Consider the following 21,217-nt stretch of genomic DNA (forward strand, 5'->3'; position numbering starts at 1 on the left):
AGATAGGTATGAAGTGGGGAAAAGGGTGAAAATACGTGAAGGGGATTAAGAGGTACAACCTACCAGTTATGAAATAGGTAAGCCACAGGGATGTAATACATGGCACATTGTAATAACTTTGTATGGTGTGTAATGCATAAAAATATCGAATCACCATGCTATTCAGCTGAAACTAATATAATACTGTAAATCAACTACACTTAATAAAGAAAGAAAAAAACACTTCATCTTCTTTTAAGGTATTTTTATTTTCCTGCTTTTTGACAAAATGTTTCTTAATCTTCAGCAGTAATATATCAATATGGAGTGGCAGTTTGACAATATGGTTCTCACTTTTCATGGTATAAATTCAAAGACAAATTGTGAACAAGTCAAGTGAAACTTGTCATTCACAGCTGTGAGGTCACACTAGTGAATTATAAGCTTTTCATTATGTCAGAACTGTGAATTACAAAGACTTTTTTTCTGTATTTTCTGTCAAATAATTTATTAGTTCCCCCTCTATCTCAGGATTTTACAGCATGCCAGAACCAGAGAACACAGGGACTGTACTGTGGCAATTCCAGATAGAACAATAGGTGTTCATATGTATCAGAAGAATGTGAAAGAGGAGACAGTGATGATTTCAAGCTGTACTATTCACAAGTTCAGAGTCATTCCTGGTGAGCAGTTAGTTTTCTCAAAATTGAAGCCATTGCCATCCCAAACTAAGGGATGCTATCTTTTATTGTCTCCTCCTTGTTAACACCATCAACTATCATTTCTCAAAAGCCACTAAGGGTGTCATTCTATGCTGTTTAAAAAATTAGAAGATACTTTCTTGTTAACATTAACCTCATAATTATTACTGCTATTATGAAACTCTAACTCTTCATAATTTGCATAGTGCTTTCATGTTTTATTTATCATTCACATTGACTCAGTGAGGTCATATTATATGAGTATATAGCCAATATAATTAGGTATATATAGAAAAGATATTTCCTGATTCACTTACAAGGAGATCGAGGTATAGAAAGGCTCCAAGAGATGATAGAGGCTTAACCAAAATCATGCCACAACTAAACATCAAAAGCAGGAATCATTTACTCAGGTTCTAAATCTAGACATCATTTCCCACATTCCACAAAACTTCCTTCTCTCTAGAAGCATGCATGTGCTGCAACTCAAATAAATCTCGATGCTTCAGACAGTCCAGTGTCTCTTCAGTGTCACATTTGGAGAAGAGTTCCATATTCTAAAGTAATTTTTTAAAGAATTTCAACACCTGCACTTGTAAATCTTAACGAAAATCTACTCAGTTTCAGTTAATGCGCCACAGTCACATAAGCTCTTGCTTCCACTTGTTCACTCAAAACTCCTCCTGCTCAGGATCAATACGGTGTTTGCCATTTGTTCTTTTTCCCCTTTCTTTTGTCTTTCTAATCCTGTCCATCTCTCAGTAGTCCCCTGATTCTGCACCATGAGAGTCCCAGAACTGACCACACCCAACCAAATGCTCCTTGAAGTTCAAGGAGGTGGACAAAGGAGACAAAAATAAAATTACTTTTCATAAATGACTGGGGTACTGGAAGTTTGTAACACACTCAAATCTTATTTCAATTTTTGTAGTTTTGATCTCGCTGGTTTGAAGATTAGAGTACTGATGACAATGTTGTTGTATTAATGCTGTTCAGTCACTCAGTTGTGTCCAACTCTTTGCAACCCCATGGACTCAGCACACCAGGCTTCCCTGTCCTTCACTACCTCCTGGAGTTTGCTCAAAATCATGTCCATTGAGTTGATGATGTCATCCAACCATCTCATCCAATATTGGCCAGCATCCTTCCCCATGCCTCAAATAGTCCAACTTTCGTGCAGTTCTCTAAATGTATCATGCCCTTTATAGCTTCTAGACCAGTGCTTCCCACATCTTATACATCATGAAACACTGGAATAGACAGCAGAAATTGCTGCAGTGACCAGGGTACCCAGTGACTGGATACCAATTAGTATCCAGTGATACTAATTGCTGCATTAGTATCTGCACTGAGATAACCTATTTGAGGCATTCCTCAGCTCTGTGTCTTTGAACACATGTTGCTTTTCTACCTAGAATAATCTTCCTTTTCCTTCCCTCCAGTTTCTTCATCTAATCAGCTCACTGTCATCCTTCAAGAAACAGCTTAGGTGTTACATCTCTCAGATTGTCTCCCGTGGCTCTTGCAAAGTCATTGAACTTGACTGATGGGCCCCTAGAATTTCTGGACTTAGGCTCATTTTAGCGCCCCATACTGACTGGGTATTTACCTCCATCTCCCACTAGACCATAAGATTCTTGAGAATAGGAGCTTCATTCTATGTATATTCCATATATATTCATTTTGATATTTCTAGAGTACCTAGCAAATGGTAGGTACTCAATCACTACCATTTAAAGAATGAATGAACTAGTGGACTCTTCCTAGATATATGGTTCTAGATGTCATTGGTGGGGCTCACAACTCCACTCCTAAAAAAAATAACTCATCTCTGATAGTCCTGGCAGTGTCTTCCCAACCTAATCACTCATTACTCCTACTACATAACATAAACTTTAGATAAATAGAACAACTTTTGTACTCTCATTCTTTCAACATTCTCAGTTATGAATGGATGAAGGCAAAGTATTCATTCCACAGTTATCTGCTGAGTACCAGCTATGTGCTTTATGTACTTTCCTTCACGACGTTCAATAGATTTGCAATAAAGAACAGACATTAAAACAGTAATTAAACAATAAGCCATTGTTGCCTTTGTGATAAGTGCTGCAAGTTTCTCAATTTGCAATGAGGACAGACAATGACACATCTAACTTGGGATGTGACAGCCAGCTGACATCCTACCTCTTAATCTCTCTTGTTAGTTACAGTTGCTCCCAAAAGGTCTTACTGGCAGGACCATGAGCCTCTGGGAAAGAGCTGAAGGGAAAAGAATGTCTTTATTAAAAGGAACTCATCTACCAGAGGCTCCATGTGTAGGGAAAGGTTCTGGTCTAAGAACATCTAGCCAAGCATTCAAGTCACTCAAAGAAAACTGTGGTTTTCACACTTTCACTGAATATGTGCTTATTTCATTTTTTTGAAATATCCTTTTTTCTTCAAATACTTAAATAGGGACTTCTCTGGCAATCCAGTGATTAAGACCCCATGCTTCCAATTCAGGGGCATGAGTTCAATCCCTGGTCAGGGAACCAAGGTCCCACATGCCACAATGCATGGCCAAAACAAACAAAAAAAAAAACTTAAATTGTGGGCCACATGTCTCTCACATGCCGGAAGCCCTTCCTCTAATCTCTGTGCACCTCCACCCCCTAACTTGATGCCACTTCATTCAGCAAGTGTCTCCAACTTCCCCTAACCCAGGGGTGTCTTCTGACCTCCTGTACCTCTCGTGTAGCCTACCATTTCCTACTGTTTTTATCCTTAGAGATATCCTAATTTTTGAGAAAGAGATAGGGAGGAGAGGAAACTGGGAGGAGAACAGAGCTGCTGAGATGTGACGGGCTGGAGAGTAGACAGTCCAACCACTGATGTGGACCACCATCCCCTAGGAGTCAATGCTATCATAAGCAGGACAGGGAACACAAAGGCCGTTCCAGATTTAGTCACCATCTCCAGTCGGCTTCTTGAGAGAGAAAGAAAGAAAATAGCATTATAATCTTTTTAGGCATGATTCATGAAAAATGTAAGTATACCGAGATAATTGAGCCACCCGTAAAGCGGAAAGTCGGTGTGCATACCTGATTCATGGAAGATTTGATATGGGTAAATATATATGTTATGGTATATGGTCCAACTTAGTATTTTTAAATTGGATAATATTGACTTAAAGCAGTTTTTTCTTAGTTTTCAAAATAGTCAATGCTAAAATAGCACCCATCAAATGTGTCCCTTGACTGTTATAACAAGCTTGTCCTAGATACAAGAAAACTAATTGCAGTCTGTTTTTCTCCCTTTTCTATAAATACATTCCAAACACAGGGTTATGATCTTACTTAAATAAATATTAATATATTCCTTGAAAAAAATAAATGGATTTCTTTCTCTTGGCATTGTCTTTACAAGAGCCAGAGCAACAAAAAATGTAATCTTGTCCAAAATATGCATTTTCAATGACACTGGGACTTCTGGAAAGCAGTCATTACACACCAGCTTGTTGAAGGAATGTATTTTACTCAAGAACTCGACTGAGTCTTCTCATGAAAAAGTTATACCCACTATGTTTGTGCCGTTAGTGGTCAATTGATCTTTTGACCTGCCTTAATTACAGTCATTTCTTTTCTAAATCCTGAGACTAACCAACCTTTCAGAAAACTGCAAAAGTTTAATTAGATTCACAGAACCAACTCCATTACAAAGGCAAATATTTTGAGCCAGCTAGAACTATACTTGGAGTTCTAAATCTGAATATTTTATCATTAGATTTGCTTCTCACTTTAGAGGTGATATCAGGGAAGCCCAGGTGGCTTAGTGTCAAAGAATCCACCTGCAATTCAGGAGACACAGCTTCAATCCCTGGGTCAGAACAGCCCTCGGAGTAGAAAATGGCAACCCACTCCAGTATTCTTGCCTGGGAAATCCCATGGACAGAGGAGCCTGGTGGGTTACAGTCCACGGGATCGCAAAAGAGTACGACACGACCTAGCAACTAAACAACAACTAGATATGTAGTTCAGTTCAATCACTCTGTCGGGTCCGACTTTTCCCGACCCCACGGACCACAGCACACCAGGCCTCCCTGTCCATCACCGACTCCTGGAGTTTATTCAAACTCATCTCCATCAAATCGGTGATGCCATCCAACCATCTCATCCTCTGTCATCCCCTTCTCCTGCCTTTAATCTTTCCCAACATGAGGGTCTTTTCCAATGAGTCAGTTCTTTGCATCAGGTGGCCAAAGTATTGGAGTTTCAGCTTCAACATCAGTCCTTCCAATGAACACTAGGACTGATCTCCTTTAGGATGGACTGGTTGGATCTCCTTGAAGTCCAAGAGACTCTCAAGAGTCTTCTCCAACACCACAGCTCAAAAGCATCAATTCTTCTGCACTCAGCTTTCTTTATAGCCCAACTCTCACATAACCATATATGACTACTGGAAAAACCATACCCTTGACTAGACAGACCTTTGTTGGCAAAGCAATGTCTCTGCTTTTTAATATGCTGTCTAGGAGAAGGCAATGGCACCCCACTACAGTACTGTTGCCTGGAAAATCCCATAGATGGAGGAGCCTGGTAGGCTGCAGTCCATGGGGTCGCTAAGAGTCGGACACGACCGAGCGACTTCACTTTCACTTTCCACTTTCACGCCTTGGAGAAGGAAATGGCAACCCACTCCAGTGTTCTTGCCTGGAGAATCCCAGGGACGGGGGAGCCTGGTGGGCTGCCGTCTATGGGGTTGCATAGAGTCGGACACGACTGAAGTGACTTAGCAGCAGCAGCAGCATGTTGATCATAACTTTCCTTTCAAGGAGAAGCATCTTTACATTATCATTATTACAGTATTAATATATACTATATACTACTCTTTGTTATTTCCAGTATCATCCACTGTCTATGATCTAGGCTACCTTTTTTACCTCCCTCCTCCCCAGCCCTACTACCCACCAAGTTTATAAAATATGCAAGCCAGTAAAAGATACATGGGATGAAGGTCAGATAAGATTATTGTAGTGATGATAGGAAGCAAAGAATAAATCAAGAGGTCTTGGTGAAATCTGTGGAAAAGTAAAAATACGCAATATGTCATCAACCCTTTTATCCATCCACAAAATTGGAGTAATAGATACATGCCCTCAAAAGGCTGCTGAGAAGCATAAATTAGATAATTAAGCCATTTAAAAAACATGTGTTAAGGGCTTACTGTGTGCTCACCATGAATAAGATTGACAGTCTATGCCCTCATGGAGCCTATATTCTAGCTGGAGACACAAATTTTACTCAACAATTTCCTTACAGTTGTGATTAAATATTATGTAGAAGAAGAAAAGTATGCAAAAAAAAAGAGCACTAAAGGAGAAAAGCACTTTTCTAATGCCAAACCATAGGGATCAGAGAAGACTTCTGTGAGGAAGGAATGTTTAGGCTAAGATCTTAGGGATGAACTGTTAATAACTCCGGTGCAAGGAAGAGTCTTGGCAGGGGAAATACTACGTTTCCAGTCTTCGAAGCTAGGAGGGGGAGTGATGCATTTGAAAACAGAAATAAAGCCTGTGCAGAGCAAAAGGTAGGCTTACTGCTCATTGGAAAAGATTCAGGCTTTCCATCTCAGGCTTCCTCTCTTTTAAGACTAAGCACAGTTGCCAGCAATGCAGGAGACTGGGATTTGATCCCTGGGTCAGGAAGATTCCCAGAGGAGGAAATGGCAACCCACTCCAGTATTCCTGCCTGGAGAATTCCATAGACAGAGAAGCCTGGTGGGCTACAGTCCATGGGGTCACAGAGTCTGACACGACTAAGCGACTAATACAAACACCCACACACTGCAAATGCAAATGTTAGATAGGTCTCTTGATGTTTCCCTGGAGGAAATGGGGGTTTAGAGATATATATTGAGAGACAAAGAGAAAAACTAAGATGAAAATCAACAAACCATAGTAATTAAAAGCTCGCCTGCCTAGTTTGAATATCAGCTTTGGCATTTATTAAAGATTTGCCATTTTCTTTCAGGGTATAGAAATCAAAGGAAACATTCCCCAACATGTTTTATGGGAACAGAACAGCCTTGACACAAAACTTCACAAGGACATCATAAGAAAGAAAAATTACAGATCAATATCTCTCATGAACATAGATGAACAAACCCTGATGAAAATTCCAGTAAATGGAATCCAGATATGTAAAACAAGATAATTCATAAAGATTAAGTTGGATTTATTCTAGGAATACTAAGTTGGTTTAGCATTTTTTTAAAGCCAATCATAATTCAACATGTTAACAACATTAAGGGAAAGAATCATATAATCATTCAAATACATGCAGAAAAAACACTGATAAAATTCAATTTCTATTCATGCTAAACACTATTAGCAAAGTAAAAATAGAAGAAAACTTGAGAACTTTCTTACGATGACACAGGGTACTTAAAATAAAAAACATACAATGAACATTATGATTAATGCTGAATGTTGAAAGCTTTCCTTTGTAAAAAACCGGAAATAAAACAAAGATGGTATCACCATTAACCAAGGTAATGGTCGAGATTCTAAGCAGTGCAACAATGGCAAGAAAAATCTAAAATAATCAAAAATATAAGGTTTAAAAAGGAAGATGCAAATGATATACATGCAAAATTTCAAAACAATCTACAATAAACTATTATTACTAATCTTACTAATTTATCATAGGTTATTTTTCTATCTCCTGTTGCTAGATACAAAGTCAATATAAGAAATAAATTTGCTTTCCACATAGAAGAAACAGATAATTACAAAATAAAGGATGTAATATTAACATATAATGCATGTACGCTCGGTCATGTCCAACTCTTTGTGACCCCATGGACCGTAGCCCCCCAGGCTCCTCTGTCCATGGGATTTTCCAGGCAAAATACTGGAGTGGGTTGTCATTTCCTGCTGCAGGAGATCTTTCTGACCTAGGAACTGAACCTAGATCTCCTGCATTGCAAGTGGATTCTTTTTTTTTTTTTTTTTCAATTAAAAATTTTTTTATTTTTTTAAATTTATTTATTTTAATTAGAGGCTAATTACAATACTGTGGTGGTTTTTGCCATACATCAACATGAATCAGCCACAGATGTACACATGTCCCCCATCCCGATTCTTTACCAACTAAGCCACCAGGGAAGCTCTTCTGTAGTAAGACACTAAATCACAGGTGCTGTGATGGCAGGGAGGTTTTTTGTTTTGTTCACTGTGTATCCTTGTTCCTGGCATGGAGTAGGTACTCAACAGTTATTTACTAAATAAATAAATTCACAGCTTCCAATGCATATGAATCTCTAGAACTTAGTTACAACTCTCTCTCTCTCTCTAAAGTCTAGCATTATTAGAGGTTTCCAATATGCAGGTTCAATGAACACCTGATAAAAAATTGTTCCTTGATCACATGCTTTTGCACTTAGAGCATTTCACTGTCACTGATGATCCAACCAGTCAATCCTAAAGGAAATCAGTCCTGAGTATTTATTGGAAGGACTGATGCTGAAGCTGAAACTCCAATACTTTGGCCACCTGCTGCAAAGAACTGACTCATTGGAAAAGACCTTGATGCTAGGAAAGATTGAAGGTGGGAGGAGAAGGGGACAACAGAGGATGAGATGGTTGGATGGCATCACCGACTCGATGAACAGGAGTTTGAGTAAGCTCCGGGAGTCAGTGATGGACAGCAAGGCCTGGTGTGCTGCAGTCCATGGGGTCACAAAGAGTTGGACACGACTAAGCAACAGAACTGAACTGAACTGATGAAGAACCACAAGTCTTCCAGGAACTCTGACATGAAAAGACCTTGGTCCCACCCTCATTCTACCTAGAGGTATAAGTATAAACAGTAATGTAAGCATGACCTTCTGTGCTATAATTAAGCCTGTTTTCTCCCTCTTCGGCCTCCTGACTTTTTGCCTTTATCTGGAAGACAGGGAATAAAACTCTCACTATTGCAGCCTCGTGAAAGACCCAGAGACAGAAATCCACAGCTAAGCCACGCCCAGACTGTCAACCTCCGGAAACCATGAGTTACTATGTTATTATTTTAAGACATGAAGTCTGCGGGATAACTGGGGTAATTTTGATTTCAAAATTAACTTACAGATTCAAGAAGTTCAGTTCAGTTCAGTTCAGCCGCTCAGTCGTGTCCAACTCTTTGCGACCCCATGAATCACAGCACGCCAGGCCTCCAGTGAACCTCAAATAAATATAAAGGAAACCACACCTAGTCACATCAGAGTCAAAATACTGAAAACCAAAGATAAAGAGAAAAATAACATACTACATATGGGATGACAGCAATAACAGTGACTAAGTTCTCAGTGAAATCAATGGAGGGAAGAGACAACAAAGAGTTCAAAGAACAATGGCCAACTCAGAATCCTACCTCCAGTGAAGATCCTTCAAAATTAAAATAAAATACACTCCAGAAAACAAAAGCTGAGAAAAAAACCTTCAACAATAGACCTGCGCTACAGGAAACTCTTAAAAAGCAAGCAAGCAAACAAATACATGAATAAATAAATAAATCTCCAAGTTCAAGGGAATAATACCAGATGGAAACTTGGATCTATATGAAGGCATAAGATGTATTACATATGGTAAATATATATGAGTAAATATAAAGATCTACATTAAAAATTTTTTTTCTTAAAGGGCAACATACTGTTTAAAATAATAAGAACATAATAACCTGGGGGTTTACAACATATGTAAAGCAAAATATGTAGCAACAACAGCACAGAAAATGAAAGAGGCAGAAGCGGATTCGTATAATGTTGAAAATTCTCATATTTTGTGTTAAGAGATTCACTCTTAATTCTAAACAGACTATAGTAAGTTAAGAATATATATTGTAATTCTTGGAGCAGTCTCCAATAAATAAATAAGCTAAAAAGCCAACAGAAAATGCAAAAAATTAAGATTAAATACAAAAAATACTTGATTGAACAGAAACAAAGGAGGAAAAGAAGTAGAACTGGATGGGACAAACAGAAAACAAATGGGAAGATAATTGACATAACCATATCATTAAGTACATTCAATGTGAATGGATGGAACTCTTCAGTTAAGAGGAAAAGATTCAGAATGATTGGAAAACAAGACCTAACTGTATGCTGGATACAAGGCACATACTTTAAATATAAAGTTACAAGTCCATTGAGAAATTTTTAAAAAAACAATTAAAGGTGACAATGAATTCAGGTGGTGTGGCTAGACGAACACCAAGGGGAACTTCAACACAGTAAGTATTTCCAGAAACAAGCAGAGGTATTTCATAAAGGAAAAAGGGTCAGTTCATCAGAAAGATATTACAATCTTAAGTATACATGCATCTAAAAAATAGAGATCAAATATTTTTAAAACTAAAAGGAGAAAGAGACAACTCCATTATCATGATTAAATATTTTATCATTCTTCAATCAGTAATAGATAGGATAAAGAAATTTAAAAAGGATACAGAAGATCTGAAAAATATTATCAGCAACTTGACCTAAAATCTACCCGTACCCAAGAAGTTCAGAATTCACATTCTTTTCAAATGCACACAGTTTTATTCATCAAGTATACTATATGCTGAGTACTAAAATGTCAATAAATTTCAAAAGGTTGAATACTAAAGAATGTTCTCAGAATAAGAAAAATTATATTAAAAAACTGGGCTTCCCTAGTAGCTCAGATGGTAAAGTATCTCCCTGCAATGCAGGAGACCCAGGTTTGATCCCTGGGTCAGGAAGATCCCCTGGAGAAGGAAATGGCACCCCACTCCAGTACTGTTGCCTGGAGAATTCCAAGGACAGAGGAGCCTGGCATGCTATAGTCCTTGGGGTCGCAAAGAGTCAGACACAACTGAGCGACTAACACACACACACACACACACACACACACATACATATTAAAAAATAACAACAGGACATCTTTTAAATATTCCCAAAAGTTGGAAATCAAATAATATACTTCTAAATAACCCATGGTACAAAGAAAGATGACAAGGAAAATTAGAAATTACTTCTAACTGAATGATAATGAAAATACAACATACCAAAATTTGTATAGGATGAAACAAAAGCAATGTTTAAAGACAAGTTTATCATTTTAAATGCTTTTATTAGGAAAAGTTGTCACTGAGGAAAAAATATAATAAAAGCAAATTAAATTGAAAGGTATAATAGTTCACAATTTGGAAGTGTTCATATTATTAAAATCGTCTTCTTCTAATTAATCTAAAGATTCAGTGCAATCCAAATAAAATCTGAGTCATTTTTTTTTAATTGGCTGATTTGAAATTTTATATGGAAATGCAAACTACCAGGATTAGCCAAAATAATTTTGAAAAGTAAGAACAATGTTGAATAACTCAAACTACCTGATATCAATACTAACTATAAAGGTATAGTAATCAAGACAATGTGGTACTGGTATAAATATAGAAAAATAAACAATAGAATAGGATAGAATCCCCCAGAATACAGACAACTGATTTTGGCAAAGGCACCAAGTATTAACGGAGAAAGGCTTTCAAGGTGGCTCAGTGGTAAAGAATCTTCCTGACAACTCAGGAGACCCAGAAGATGCAGGTTTGATCCTTGGTTTGGGAAGATCCCTGAGAGGAAATGGCAATCCACTCCAGTATTCCTGCCTGGAAAATCTCATAGGCAGAGGAGCCTAGTGGCTCCTACAGTCCATGGGGTCACATAGAGTCACACACGACTGAGCACGAATGTACATCAATGGAGAAATGACTGTTTTTTTTTTTTTTTCAACTACTATATATATATATACCCATGTGAGAACAAAATTTCAACTCCTATCTCACCAACATGCAAATTGATTCAAAATGAATTACAGACATAAACACAAAAATTAAAATTCTAACATTTCTAGAAGGAAACAAAAGAATATCTTTTTGACTTAGAGATAAGCAAAGATTTCTTAGGTAGGACACAAAAAAGTATTAAGCATAAAAGAAAAATATGGTTCACTGGACTTCATCAAAATTATAAATTCTACTCTTCAAAAGACATGATAAAGAAAAGAAAAAGGTTCCTAAGTCCATGGGGTCGCTAGGGGTCGGGCACGACTGGGCGGCTTCACTTTCACTTCTCACTTTCATGCATTGGAGAAGGAAATGGCAACCCACTCCAGTGTTCTTGCCTGGAGAATCCCAGGGACAGGGAAGCCTGGTGGGCTGCCGTCTCTGGGGTCACACAGAGTCAGACACGACTGAAGCGACTTAGCAGCAGCAGCAGCATACTGTTGCTCACCTACTGGGGGTTTTCAGCTTCTTACATAAAACCAATGTGTTTAATACCATTAACTGCTGTGTTCCTAGTGTGAATTGCAGCTATATCAGAAGCTAAGAAGGAATTGTGATTATACTTCTCCTTTAAACTACTGTGTACCTAACTGACCCTTTAAATTAAAGAAATATCACTGGACTCACCTGTTTACAGTCATTAAGTTAATTCATTAGATATTTATTGAATATGAACCCTGCCCTATATCAAGTATTTACTTTGGCTTTCCTCATAGCTCAGTTGGTAAATCATCTGCCTGCAATGCAAGAGACCCGGATTCGATTCCTGGGTCGGGAAGAAGGAAATGGCAACCCACTCCAGTATTCTTGCCTGGAAAATCCCATGGACAGAGGAGCCTGGCAGGCTAAAGTCCACAGGATCGAAAGAGTCAGCCACGACTTAGCGACTAAACCACCACCACCACCAAAGCCGTTAGAATGTCCCTAAGAATTGAGAACACAGCCCAAGAAGTGACTACTCACATCTCCCTGGGTAGGCTTTCACTTTTTCCCAGTTCCTCAACCCCTGCTCCCTGGGGTCTAATTCCAAAATTCCAAAATACTTCCTTGGCAGTCCAGTGCTTAAGAAGCCACCTGCCAGTGCAGGGGACACACCGGGGTTCCATCCGTGGTCCAGGAAGACTCCAATTGCCACACAGAAGCTAAGTCCATGCTCCCCAACTACTGAGCCCACGCTCTAGAGCCTGGCTCCCCAACAAGAGAAGTCACCGCACCACAATGAAGAGTAGCCCCTGCTTGCCTCAACTAAAGAAAGCCCATGCAAAGCAAAGAAGACCCAGCACAGCCAGAAGTAAATAACTAAATTAATTAATTAATTTAAAAAATATATCCATACACAGCCTTTCACCTCAGGCACTGCTTCCAGGGAATCCCAGGCTACAATAATATTGTAGTTCAGAAATTAAAGGTCTCTTTGGCTAGGAACAAAGGGAAACTATTAATAACACTTTCTGAGCACTCAGTAAATGCCAGGCATACCACGTTTGCTATTACTCTTGACACTCTCCAGAACTATGAACAAGGAAATTGGGGTCCAAGTTACTCAGTTACACAGCTTTGCCAGAGCTACAAAATAAAGGTTTCTTTAGCTTCAGTTTATATCCTTTCTTATTCTCCAAACTGCCTCCAGCGTTACCTACCTTTGACTGTGGTCTGAGATAGAGTTTTGAAAGTGAATTGTCATGGTAAATAATAACAATAGTAGCTATTATGCATTTAGTGCTTATCTGTGCCAGACAATTAGCTGAGCGTTTACAATTAATCCTCACTGTAACTCTATAAGCCATTACTGTCTCCATTTCAGTCAGTTGAAAATGGAAACTTGCTGGGGTTAACTTTCCCCAGGTCCCCTGCTAGCAAAATAATGGCTAATATTTGTATTTACTCCATGCCCCTAACATCTATAATTTCATTTAATCCTCACATCCACTTATGAAATAGGTTCTTTATGATCAGCACATTACAGAGTCAGTCACTCCAAAGCTCATGGGTACCTTTTCCTCTCTCATGCTGCCTCTCATTATAGAAAAGGGGGGAAAGGAGTAGTGCATAACCAGAAGAAAAAAAATAGTCTACCATGGTCACTTTCTCCATCAGCTGCGTTAATAAAGCACAGGGAGCTCTGCTCAGTGCTCCGTGATGACCTAGATAGGTAGGATGGTAGCAGGGGGGACGGGGAGGGGGGAGGAGGTTGAAGAGGGAGGAAATATATGTGTACATATAGCTGATTCACTTTATTATACAGCGTAAACCAACATGATATGGTAAAGCAATTATACTTCAATTAAAAAAAAAAAAGACTTGGACAAAGTGCTTTGAACAGAGCAATAGTCTCACCAATCAGTGCCTATTAAAAATTTAACTGGCCTATGGCTATGTGGGGGACTTCCCAGGTGGCACTAGAGGTTAAAAAAAAAAAAAAAAAACCTGCTTGCCAATGCAGGAGATATAAAAGACACAGGTTAAACCCCTGAGTTGGGAAGATCCCCTGGAGGAGGGCCATGGCAACCCACTCCAGTATTCTTGCCTGGAGAATCCCATGGACAGAGGAACCTGGCGGGCTACAGTCCATGGGGTCACAAAGAGTCAGACACTACTGATGGGCTAACACTTTTTGAACTTCAGCACTATTTTGAGCAGGATAATGCTTTGCGGTAGATTATCCTATACATCATTGAGCAGCATCCCTGGCCTCTGACCACTAGATGCCAACAGTACCTTCCACTCAAGACAAAAGTGTGTTCATACTTTGCCAAATCATGCCTGCTTTAGAAACACTGGTGTATAATATTTTAACCAAATCCTTTTAATTTTGAAATTGAACTAAGCCTATCAGGACAATGGTTCTCAGGACAATTTCACTTTGCAGGGAACAGAATTGCGGACTCATCATATTTTCTCTCCTACTCTTACTCTCTCCCTCCCCCTATTTTGTTTCCAACCTGAGGAATGCCACCCACCCACTAACAGGAGACCAGAGAACTGGAAGAGACCTTGTCCCTGGGCCTGAGGGTTTTCCTAATACTCATCAGATATTTCTCTTCTGATTCAAGTTTTTGTCTAGCCCTGATTAGCATACTGTCATCACCAGACTAAAAACAAAACCTTTGTAATTGGCTCTGTCTCTAAATGACAAGCATACCATGTTAAGAGCACTGTTTCTAGATTTACAAATCCAAGACATGATTGAAAGCGTCACGCTATCAGTGTAGGAACAATATTCCCATAATCAAACATCCAAAGCAAATTGTATGATTATTTGTATTATCCAGGATTTCAAGGTTCTGTTTGAGAGCAGAAGCCAAGTAGAAATATGCCAACTAATTCAGTAACCCCCTTTCTCCTTCGTACACAAATAGAACTCTTGTTTACATTATCTTGTCCACAGTTTTGACATGAATTCGCCTAAACATTCTAAATTTATGAGTCATAAATGTTACTGAGTCAAAACTATAAGTGAGAGATATGACTAGCCTAAAAAGACCAGAGGTTTCCCAGGTGGCACATTGGTAAAGAACCCGCACGCCAATGCAGGATGCACAAGAGATGTATATTGAATCCCTGGGTGGGGAAGATCCCCTGGAGAAGGGAATGGCAACCCACTCCAGTATTCTTGCCTGGAGAGTTCTATGGACAGAGGAGCCACATGTCCATGGCTACAGTCCATGGGGTCTCAAAAAGTGGGACACATGAGTGACTGAGCATAAAAAGACTGAAGAAGGCTTTAAAACATTTTCCTAAACTATCCATTCTTTCTGGCATAAATGATGAAACAGTATAGTGTGTGTGTGATATGCAAGGTGACAAAGACTATGAGTGTATACTCTCTTAGTAATTTGGCCAAATAAAATGTCCTCTACAAAGCTATTCCGTAAATAACTTCTATAAAGTTCTATGATATTCCTATCATGTCTTTTAAATATATCTCTACAGGTGAAGTTAAAATGGTAAACTTAAAGACAGTATCAAATGGGTCCAATAATGTAATTTATCCTTACAAGGAACATTTTACATTTATATAGCAAGATACAGTTTTTCACTTACATAGGGTATGTATTTGAAAGATCAAAAGTCACACAGCCGATTTCTGGGCCCCCCCTTAATAGAACAGGTCTTAATAGAGTAAGAACTCAGTGAAATCAGAGGAAAAAAATATCCTTTCAATTCACAAAATCTTTATATATGTATGATCTGGTCTAAGCATTCAGAAGAAGAGATAATTGCATAAGTTAAAGAACTGTGACTTAATAAAGTAATTGATACCAAAGTTAATTAAACTTTGAATCTTCATTCTTTTGTTCCAATCCCATTTTAAAACTCAGTGCTAAAGTAAAAATGATTTCCATTAGGCAAATAATTAAAATGGAGAATCCATTTATGAATGCAGCAAAGTGTATAGACCCAATGTACATCAAATAAATAAATATCTATACACATTTTCATTCTAAATGAAAATTTAAATTAGATTTTGCTTTAAATGTGTTTGTGTCTGTGTGTTCAGTCTCTCACTTGTGTCTGACTTTTTGCGACCCCATGGACTGTAGCCCACCAGGCTCCCCTGTCCATGGGATTCTCGAGGCAAGAATACTGGAATGTGTTCCCATTTCCTCCTCTGGGGGACCTTCCCAAACCAGGGATCAAACTCAAATCTCTTGCATCTCTTTCATTGGTAAGCGAATTTTTACCACTGCATCACCTGGGAAAAAGCTATTTCTTACAGACTTGTTGTAAGAAATAAGATTATACATGTAAATGTACTATAAATCTTGATATGCTATATAAAATGTGGCATTTGTTCAAGTTTCCCCAGGTATTATGAAAGTGAAAGTGTGAAAGTGTTAGTCATTCAGCCATGTCCAACTCTTTGGGACCCCACAGACTGTAGCCCGTCAGGCTCCTCAGTCTATGGAATGCTCCAGGCAAGAATACTGGAGTGGGTTGCCATGCCCTCCTCCAGGGGATCTTCCCAACCCAGGGATTGAACCCAGGTCTTTTGCATTACAGACCGATTCTTTACCGTCTCAGCCACCAGGGAAGTGAGATATTTCCGGTGATATATACCATCTCCCTATTGCTCCCCTCCTTGCCTTCCTCACTGAAATCTAGGACAAGTACCTTACCAGAAGGTTATGTTATATTAAGAAATTAAAAAACCAAAATTATAGAGACTTCCCTGGTTGTCTGGCAGTAAAGAATCCACCTTTCAATGCAGGAGGCGTGGGTTTGATCTCTGGTCAAGGAACTAAAATCCCACATGCCATGAAGCAACTAAGCCTGTATGCTGCAATTGGACAAGCCCACACACTGGGACCTGATGGCCAAAAATAAATAAATTTATTTTTTTAAAAACATAAAGTACACCCCTTTAATCAGGGAGCAAATTATAAGTAAACACTAATTCCTCAACTATAAAACGCTTCAACTCACATGCGTGGCATTTTGTTCCATTTCCTGAGTGAGAAGTTGCACTTTTGGCATCACCCAGCTCCTCAGCTTTCGTTGCATTCCTCTGCAGCTGCTAAGTCTTAGAAGCAGCAAGGAGGCCTTCTCATATGAGCCCCCAGAGCCTGTTTCTGCTGTATTCTCTAGTTACTTGTTGTATGATCACTAAAAACTCCACTTATATTCATTGGAAGGACTAATGCTGAAGCTCCAATACTTTGGACACCTGATGTCAAAAGCCAACTCATTGGAAAGACCCTGATGCTGGGAAAGATTGAGGACAGGAGGAGAAGGGATGATGGAGTTTGAGATGGTTGGATGGCATCACTGACTCAATGAACATGAGTGTGAGCAAACTCTGGGAGATAGTGAAGGACAGGGAAGCCTAGCACACTGCAGTCCACAGGGTTGCAAAGAGTCGGACGCAACTTAGACTTAGTAACTGAACAACAAATGGCTACTGGTCATGGCCCAGCGCTCCAAGACAAGGATTCCTGCTTAAACACAAGGCTCAGATCATCACCCTCAGTGATGCTACAGGAAGGCTTACGTGGCCAGTCACACCACTGCCTTGGCACAGTGTAGAGGTACAACTATAAAACCTGAATAGCAGCCCTCTTTTCTGAGCAGGAAAGAGCTGATGTTAACCCAAACACAAAAAGAGCTGTCAGCACAGGACTGGAGCCAAGGTTCTGCCACCGTGTGAGCTTTTGTGTTCAGGCAAGTGGATGATGTTCATCAAATCATGCAGCTTAAAAGGCCTATAGCCTGAGGGTCAGGGACCCTCTCCCGGAGTCTAACATCTGCACTTGCTAGATCTCTCTGCAATGCCCCGGAATGTGATGAGAAACCTGGGACCTCTTATGGCTCCTGTCTCCGGGAGTTTTCCCCATAAATGCTGCTCCAGCCGGCCTCGTGCGTGTGCTCCTGGGCCTTTTGCCCTTGATATACAAGAGCTGGTGATAAATCAGGCACTGGAGACACAAAAGTAAACAAACAGAAAATTCCTGCCCACAAGTTTACCTTCCCCTGGGAAGAGAGAAAGCCAACAAACACATCTATAGATAATGTACCAAGTGGTGGTAAGTGATGTGAAGAATAATAAAGCAGTGGAAAGAGATAGATCAATCATGGAGGTACACAGGGTGGACCATGAAAGTGACATCTGAGCAATTAGTGACAGGAGTCAGCTAAAGGAAGTAAACGATTGAGTCATGGGAAAAGCATTCTTGGCCAAGAGAGCTCTTCCAAAGGTCTTGAGGCAGGAGAGTATGGTGTGTGTCTGAGGAAGACCAAAGAGGCTCTTGCTGTACCAGGAGGTCAAGAGCAGAATGGGAGGGGATGAGATCCTTCAGACCTTGGCATAGGCTGTGGGTTTTACTTTGATCCACACAAAATGCTGGGCTTCCCAGGTGGCTTAGTGATAAAGAATCCGCCTGCCACATAAGAGACTCTAGTTTGATCCCTGGGTGGGGAAGACCCCCTGGCATAGCAACCCACTTGTTTTCCTGCCTTGGAGAATCCTATGGACAGAGTCGCCTGGAGGGCTACAGTCCATGAGGTCGCAAAAAGTCGGACATGCCTGAAGCAACCTAGCATGCATACGCACACGGAAAGCCCGTGGAAGAAGTCAATTCAAGTTTCAGAAAGATCCCTGGGGTTTCCTGCGGGGGAGAGACAGGCTAGGGAGAAGCATCTGAGGAAAGGTAGAAGTGAAATGGAGCAGGACCCTATGGTTCCTGTCCCCTGTATCCTCAGCCCATCTTTAGTCCGTGCAAAAACTTTAGCCAAAGAATAAGTTTAATCAGAAAAGTGAGAAAATACAAAAGCAAAGAAAAGCAGTCAGACAAGGCAAAACAATAATCGTTTAGTCAGTAAGCATAGTCTTCCCAAGGGCTATAGATAGTATTCTGAACCATATCCTGTGAGCTGTCTTACAGATCTTGAATCTCCCACCAGGGGGAAGATGTTAACTGCATGATAACCAGACTGTGGCCATGACATAAGCTGCCACAATTCCAAGAATTGGCCTCAAGGAAATGGGAACAAACTGACCATGGGACTGAAGAGTAACAGTACTTAAAACAATCAAGATGACGTTGCTCAGACCACAGATGAACCATTTCAAGATAACTGTCAAAGCTGACTGCGTGGTTTCTGCATGGAGCCCCCTCCCTTCGTCTATAAGAGTTCTTATCCCCTGATTGTCAGGGGGCTTGGCAGGGGAGAGAAAAGCTGGACTTTGGACAAGCATCCTCCCACCCACCCCCACCTTCCCAGCATCCAAAATAAAGCAAATTTGCCTTTCCACAAACCTGGTCTCTTTATTGGCTTTTGAGTGGCGAGCAGCCAGACCCCACTTTTGGTTACAGAATCAGGAAGGTGCTTAGGGATGGATTATAATAATCTTTGCAAGAGGTTTGGTAGCTCAGCGTAGGATGAGAGGTCATAGAAGTCATGAGAAGAGGCTGGATTCAGGAAATATTTCCAAAAATAGAATTGACAGGATTTGCTAATGAATTTGGCATGGAATTTGAAAGAGAGAAGTTAAGAATGAAATTTTTTTTTTTTTTTTTTTTGGCCTAAGCAACTGGAAGCCATTTACTGACATGGGAAACCGTAGGATGATTAAGTTTGTAGGGGCAAAGTGAGTTCAAGTTGAGACAAGTTAAGTTTGAACAGCCTCTTAGACCAAGTTGTGAAAAGTGAGTGCCTTAATCGCTGAGTCATGTCTAACTCTTTGTGACCACATGGACTGCAGCACACCACGCTTCCCTGTCCTTCACTATCTCCCAGAATTCGCTCAAACTCATGTCCATTGAGTTGGTGATGCCATCCAACCATCTAATCCTCTGTCACTCCCTTCTCCTCCTGCCTGTCCTCTATCTTTCCCTGTATTGCTCCATTCAAATTTTTTCACTTGCATTATAAACATGTATGGATCTGTGAAAACCACAATGTAAAATGTACTTCTTACTGAGAGTACCAGTCAAAAATTCCTTGTACGAGTTCTTTTTCTGTTTTAACTAGCTAGAGTAAAGGTTCTTCCTTCCAAAGAAATCCCAGGGCTGATCTCCTTCAGAATGGACTGGTTGGATCTCCTTGCAGTCCAAGGGACTCGCAAGAGTCTTCTCCAACACCACAGTTCAAAAGCATCAATTCTTTGGCACTCAGCCTTCTTCACAGTCCAACTCTCACATCCATACATGACCACAAGAAAAACCATAGCCTTGACTAGACGAACCTTTGCTGGCAAAGTAATGTCTCTGCTTTTGAATATGCTATCTAGGTTGGTCCTAACTTTCCTTCCAAGGAGTAAGCGTCTTTTAATTTCATGGCTGCAGTCACCATCTGCAGTGATTTTGGAGCCCAGAAAATAAAGTCTGACACTGTTTCCACTGTTTCCCCATCTATTTCCCATGAAGTGATGAGACCGGATGCCATGATCTTCATTTTCTGAATGTTGAGCTTTAAGCCAACTTTTTCACTCTCCACTTTCACTTTCATCAAGAGGCTTTTGAGTTCCTCTTCACTTTCTGCCATAAGAGTGGTGTCATCTGCATATCTGAGGTTATTGATATTTCTCCCGGCAATCTTGATTCCAGCTTGTGTTTCTTCCAGTCCAGCGTTTCTCATAACGTACTCTGCATATAAGTTAAATAAGCAGGGTGACAATATACAGCCTTGACGTACTCCTTTTCCTATTTGGAACCAGTCTGTTGTTCCATGTCCAGTTCTAACTGTTGCTTCCTGACCTGCATACAAATTTCTCAAGAGGCAGATCAGGTGGTCTGGTATTCCCATCTCTTTCAGAATTTTCCACAGTTTATTATGATCCACACAGTTAAAGGCTTTGAAGGAGATCAGCCCTGGGATTTCTTTGGAAGGAATGGTGCTAAAGCTGAAACTCCAGTTCTTTGGCCACCTCATGCGAAGAGTTGACTCATTGGAAAAGACTCTGATGCTGGAAGGGATTGGGGGCAAGAGGAGAAGGGGACAACAGAGGATGAGATGGCTGGATGGCATCACTGACTTGATGGACGTGAGTCTCAGTGAACTCTGGGAGTTGGTGATGGACAGGGAGGCCTGGCATGCTGCGATTCATGGGGTCGCAAAGAGTTGGACACGACTGAGCGACTGATCTGATCTGAGAGTAAAGGTTCTGTTGTTTACAACTCAGAATTCACTGATACTCTCTAATATGAACAGACCAAGAGTGCATCTCATTCTCATCTCTTTCCACTGTTCTCTAAGCTCTGCTGATTCATCATCTAG

At 40.1% G+C, this 21,217-nt stretch overlaps 1 long non-coding RNA gene across 1 annotated transcript in view; it reads right to left on the reverse strand.

Annotated features, from left to right (window-relative positions):
- Nucleotides 1–259: 259 nt before the first annotated feature.
- LOC132342200 (uncharacterized) overlaps nucleotides 260–21,217 on the reverse strand; it is a 30,818-nt gene continuing 9,860 nt past the window's right edge. Inside the window, exons 2-3 of the long non-coding RNA XR_009490488.1 lie at nucleotides 8,786–8,881; nucleotides 260–3,645 (exon numbers count right to left, since the gene is read on the reverse strand). This is a non-coding gene — a long non-coding RNA (uncharacterized lncRNA). The remainder of the gene's footprint in view (nucleotides 3,646–8,785; nucleotides 8,882–21,217) is intronic.

This window comes from Bos taurus, chromosome 14, assembly GCF_002263795.3.
Source record: "Bos taurus isolate L1 Dominette 01449 registration number 42190680 breed Hereford chromosome 14, ARS-UCD2.0, whole genome shotgun sequence".
Classification (NCBI taxonomy): Eukaryota; Metazoa; Chordata; class Mammalia; order Artiodactyla; family Bovidae; genus Bos; species Bos taurus.